The following is a 6,202-nucleotide window of genomic DNA, read 5'->3' as shown; positions in this document are numbered from 1 at the left end:
TTTGAGCCAGGAAAATGTGGAAAACTACATATGCTGCTGTAGGAGGATAGATTAGAAACACCAGATGAATCAAACTTCTAAAACCTAAAATAATATGAAATAGGAAGTGTCTATAACTATTAAAGTAACAGCTGTAAAATAAACACTTGTGACATGTCAGGGGTACCTGAGGTCAATATTTCATTACTATGCATTATTAGATTCGATATTCATAGTATTGACCCAGGAATCGTCCCCCAAAACTTGGAGATTAGTACTAGGGGGTAGAATTTTACTAAGCAAGTCGAGATGTTTTAGGACAAACTCAATCAAAACATGGTTCAACTTTTTTAAGCTGTCATTTCTTCTTTTTTTTTTTTAAAGATTAATTTTTATTTATTTATGCATACAAGAACTGGGGTATAGGCCAGAAGTGCAGGGAATAAGAGGATTCACCAGAGACAGAGTGGGGAGCATAACAGGCATATTTACTGAAATACATTGCTAAGGGGAGCAGCAGGTAAGACAGGAAAGGTCTGCTGTGCCATATGTGGGTTAGCGACTTGGGCAGGATCAAATTCCGGCCTCAGAGGCAATAGCGTGATATAAGCTGTCATTTCTTTAAGACAAATGAAAAATTTGCTTATATGGATCACTTTTATTTCTTTTTTTTTTTTTTTAAAGATTTATGTATGCATGCCAGAACTGGGGTACAGGCCAGGGTTAGGGTTAGGGTGAGAGGATTCACCAGAGACAGAGTGGGAATCAGAACAGGCAGACTGACTGAAATACACTGCTTAGGGGAGCATTGGGCAAGACAGGAGAGGTCTGCTGTGCCATGTGGGTATCTCCCTCGTCAGGGATAGAACTCATGATGCAGTGGCTGCAGCTAGCTTCACAGTGCTATGCTTAAACCCTTGCGCCACCAGAGGCCCAATCATGTTTATTTCCAATGATGTAAAATAATGTGAGATATTTGTGTCCTAAAAGGGTATTTAAAAATAACATTTAATCCTGGGAATTGCTGTTTTTAGAGTTTTTATAAATACAATTTATAATTAAGCTTAGCCAGCATTTCATGTGCTAATGAGCAAAGTAGTTAAATAGATTGTCATTTAGAAAACTTGATTAATAAGTGTGTACAAGATACAGATCTGTTAAAGATGATAATGGTAAGCTGACTATAAAATATCTTTTCTTTGAATTTTTGTGTAACGTTTCTTGAGTCATTGATTTTAAATCATGATTTCTATCCTAGTGATAATTCATTGGTATTTTTCAAGCATTCCTAGTCAGATTGTCTCTTCTGGTTATGTTTTAAATGTTACAAGTTGTGGGCCTTCCTGGTGGCACAAGGTGTTAAGATGCAACCTATGAAGCTATCTGCAGCCATTGCAGCATGAGTTCAATCCCCGGCCAGGGAGCTACCCACATGGCACAGCAGATCTCTCCTGACTCGCCTGCTGCTCCCCTCAGCAGTGTATTTCAGTTAATCTGTCTGTTCTGTTCCCCACTCTATCTCTGATGAACCCCCTCACCTCCATTCCTCTGGCCTGTATCCCAGTTCTTGTGTGCATAAATAAATAAATCTTTAAAAAAAATCTGTAAGATAATTGCTATTTATATTTTACATTTTTATTAGTGTATTTTAGCCAGTTTTAGGCTTTAGGGAATTGTGACACATCTAATTTTAAAATACTTCCATACAGATATTTTAGTGGTAGATGAACATTTTGAGTTTACCTTATGGCAAACCATTAAGTATCCCGATGTGTTAAAAAGACCTGGATTTAGGCTTGTGTTAATAAAATTCTTTCCATGGCAAACTGAATTATGTCTTAATAGAACTGAAAATCACCCTCAGCAATTCTGTGCTCTGATAGTCACATAATAAGGTAGTAGTGTTTTATCGTTTCTTAGTTTCAGTGAACCCTTTTATTTCATCTTACTTTGTACTACATTTTAATTTCCCTATAGAAATGTAAAACAGATAAGTTTATCATTTGACATTCTTTTGATATATTGGGAGTAAAATTTGATTCATTTGGAGGGCACAATTTGGAAGTAAGTCCCTACTTTACATTTTGTATTGGTGGTTACTGTGGTTCCAGCTTTCCCAGTTTTTAGCAAGATATCCACAAGCTTTTACTTTGAAGATAGTTTTCAAGTGCTTGAAAAAAAGTTCCTTCAGCATCCATCTGAACAGTTCACTGATACACTAATGTAATCACTGAAACTTTTAGGTATCAACATGAAAAAAATAGCTATAAAATATTTTTAATTTTTAGAGCATATGGAGTTAATACAGTTGGGAGTAAGCACTCCTACTTAAAATAATTTTGTTAGCACTTGTAATATAATTAGGTTTATTAAGAACTAAAGCCTTGCTTTTTCTTTAACAGTTGGCACTGAGCAATTTTTATTAAAAAGCAAACAGGCAAATAAAACTTACCAGAGTATTTACACAGGATTAAGTGGAATTACACAGAATTGAGAAATTTGTCTGACTGAGAGAAATTTGTCATCTGGTGATAAAGAGAAAAAAATTAAAATGGATTGGATTGCTTCTATTCATATAATAAACACTTGTTGATAAATAATTGAAATTATGTTTTTGCTAAGTTTTGTAATGATCCCACTTTTGTTGAATTAGTTACTAGGTAAAGTATTACTTTATTTACTATTAAATAGTAAGCACCATTTGATAATGAAACAACCCATTAGGTTTTGTAATCCTATACAATGACACTCTATGAGAATTGTTGTCTCTTCACAGAAGACAGTAAAAATACTATTGTTCATAGTGATGGCCCTAGGTGCTTAGTTCTCATATTCAATCTTCTTTGCCAAATGAGACTTAGGAAGATCTTTTTTGCTTAGTACAAATTTATTTTCAAAGGAAACATGGCCCCAAGAATGAAACATTCAGAAGAAACAGCGTTCAATTGGATTCCCTGATTGAGAAAGAGAATAGATATTTATCAAGTATTTATTGACTCTTTTGTATGCATCAGGTACTGTGCTAGATTCAGGTATTCCGTAGTACTGCATCCTGCACATGCACTCCCTAATCTTGAACCAGTATTATTGAGGAGTTTTGTCAGTTAATTACGTAAGTTTGTAAAACAATTGCAACCCCCCAAAAGCATGTGGTGTTAATAATTAAGTAAATGGAGGAATTAGATGAGAAAAGCCTTCCCTGAGGCAATAATGCTTAAATTGAAATCTTAGGGATAAGCAGGAAGGGGGCAGGGTTTTATTTGGAGTCACGAGGAGCACTTTTTTCATGGCTATTTGGTTTTTAATAATTCATTAAGCTTTATCTTTCATGTACTTTTTTGTATGTATGTGACTTTGCAACATTAACATTTTTAAATTGTTTTTAAACAGGTTGCACATTTAATATAGTTAAATTTCCACTTTGCATCTTACTTTGTGCATTACTGTGCCATAGCCATCTTTTCATTTTATATAAGATTTATAACCACCTCTTCAGAGAACCCTTCCCCGAGCCCGCTAACTGTCCAACTATATGCCCATTTAATCTCCAGTATATAACGTTGTTTATCCTTAGCATAGTAATAAAAACACTAAATGTGGAGGGCTTTTGTTGTTTTATTCTTTCACTGCAACACAAGCTCCTTTGGGGCAAGGATATGTTTGTCAGTGTGGCCCCAATCCTTTTTTTTTGAATAAATTAGTTTTCTCTTGGAGTGTTAAAGTTAGACAAAACCTGAGAGATCATCTAATCAGCGTAATCAAACTTCATTGTACAGATGGAAAAATTAAGGCCTAAGGGAGGATTGTGTAAAGTAACATGTTGACGTATGGAGTTGAATAAGAGCGTAAGTTTTCGTAAATGTCTAGGGCTTATTCCATTCCAACTTGGAACAGCAGTGTTGTGAGTTGAATAGTAACGTAAGTAATTGCCTTCCACCATAGTCCATCATGTAGATAATTTATACATCTTTCCTTTTTAATTCTTTCTATTCCACCTTGTAAAATCTACTATTTTAGGTTTGTAAGTACTAAATATTAAGGTTCAAAGAGCTGTTGTAATGGTTGATCCAGTTAACATAAAGCACATAGCATCGTCCTGGTATTCAGAGTAAGCATTAGCTGCTAGCTTTTAAACTGAAATCACTTAGATCAATGAAATGGGTTTCCAAGCATTCTGAATTATATATGTGAAGCTGGTATTTGATAAAGGCAGTGTGTCAAATTTGTATACAAAGATTATTAAATAATTGGGGTTACTCTTGGAACATACTTCATTGCAAAGAACAACCCTGTGATCAACGATTTCTCTAAGAAGGACTTTTATTGTGTAAGAAATCCAAGACTATATAATTCAGGACTAAAATGGCAGTTTAATGTCTTCAAAGATTCAAAATCCTTTTATCTTTCTCTTTGCTATTTTTGGTGTGTTGTTTTCATCCTCATTGTCTCAAGGTAACTGCTTTACTTCTAGCTATTATGTCTACATTTCAAGCAGGAAGAAAGGGGAAGGTTAAGAGACGAAATAGAAAATGTCAAAGTTGCCCTTGTTTAAAATCTGTATATAAACCACTCTCAGTCACTTTCCCTGATATCTCAGGACAGAAGGGATGATCTTGGCCATGTCTTGCTCCAAGAGAATCTGGGAAAGTATTTTAAACTGAGCATATTATTTCCTTAAACATGGTCATAGTTCTGTTAGTATGGGAGAATGGATGCCAGGTAGATAATTATCCATGTCTGACAAAGATGATAGGCTACTTAAAGAAAATATAAAGGAAATATAAAGGTGGTATGAAAAATGCTTTTTTTAAAAATTGAGGTAACAGGCCTCCCCGGTGGCGCAGCGGTTGAGCGCTGGGTTGCGAAGCTGCCCGCAGCCTCTGCAGCGCCGGTTCGATCCCCGGCTGCTCCCCAGCCACCAGAGGAGGGTCCCACATGGCGCACAGACCTCTCCTGCCGCCCGCTGCTCCCCTCAGCAGTGTACTTCGGTCCTTCTGCCTGCTCTGCTCCCCGCTCTGGCTCTGGTGAATTCTCTCACCCCCCTGCGCTTCTGACTATACCCAGTGCTTGTAAAAATAAATAAATAAATAAAGTTCAATGTACTTTCTCTCCTTAAAAATAAATAAATAAATAAATAAATAAATAAATAAAAATTGTTAAAAAAAAATTTTGAGGTAACATTAGCTTACAACGTATATGGTTTAGAGGTGTTGGATCATACCCTTCAGGTATGTGTTACCACACCTCACCTACCACCAAGCCAAAAGTCCTTCACTGTAGTCCATGGTACCCACCCCTCCCTATTCTGCTTTTCCCCCACTCTCTTCCCCCCTGGTACCCTCAATTCTACAGTTTCTTGAGTTTGCTATTGGTTTAGATTTATCTGACACGTGGCAGGGCTGAAAAAATACAGGACAAAAGATCCACATTCTTTAACAAAACACTGGAAGAAAAACATAGAAGAACTTAATAGACTTTAGCTATATCAATAAATTACAATATATGGGCCTTTTTTGGACTTTGATAAAAACAAGTGAAAGGTATTTTTAAACAAGTATTTGGAGAGTACGAAAAAATACATAAAGCTGGATCTGTATCTCATTAGGTCACAGTAAAGATTTTAAATATATTTGAGAAGATAAGGCTTTCAAAGCAGGACATAAAACACAAAAGCCAAAAAGGAAGTGATTAAGAAACCTGACGATATATCATTTAAAACAATTTTGTTGGGAAAAGTAAACTAAAAATTGGGGGAAAATGTTTGTAAGACATAGAGAAAGAACTAATTGCCTTAATATAAAAACATTTGAAAGTAATTTAAGATGGTTAAAGGATAGGCATGGACAATCATATATATAATATTAAAAGACTGCAATGCTAATTATAAATGGGAAAGAGATAAAAATGAACAAATCAAGAGGGGAGAAATATAAAGATGTGCAAATTCATTTGTTATTGAATAAAATTTAAACAACATTGGCCCCTAAAACTGCCAAAACTTCAAAAGGTTTGTAACTGATGGACATCAGTATGGCTGTCTCGATTGTTTAGATACTGAAATGCATCCATACCAACGGTAAAATAGAACTCCTCTTACTGAAATAGCACTGAAATTAATGTTATGTAAATTCTCATATAGATTCATTAGTTCTATTGTGACAGCCATTGACAGTGGACCTTTTATTAACGACTTCCCAAGAACATTTGCAACGCCTGTTAGCTT

This window comes from Talpa occidentalis, unplaced genomic scaffold (genome assembly GCF_014898055.3).
Source record: "Talpa occidentalis isolate TD23 unplaced genomic scaffold, MPIMG_talOcc4v2.1 talOcc4.5, whole genome shotgun sequence".
Classification (NCBI taxonomy): Eukaryota; Metazoa; Chordata; class Mammalia; order Eulipotyphla; family Talpidae; genus Talpa; species Talpa occidentalis.
The sequence above is the reverse complement of the archived record's forward strand: the minus strand, read 5'-3'. Positions refer to the sequence as shown.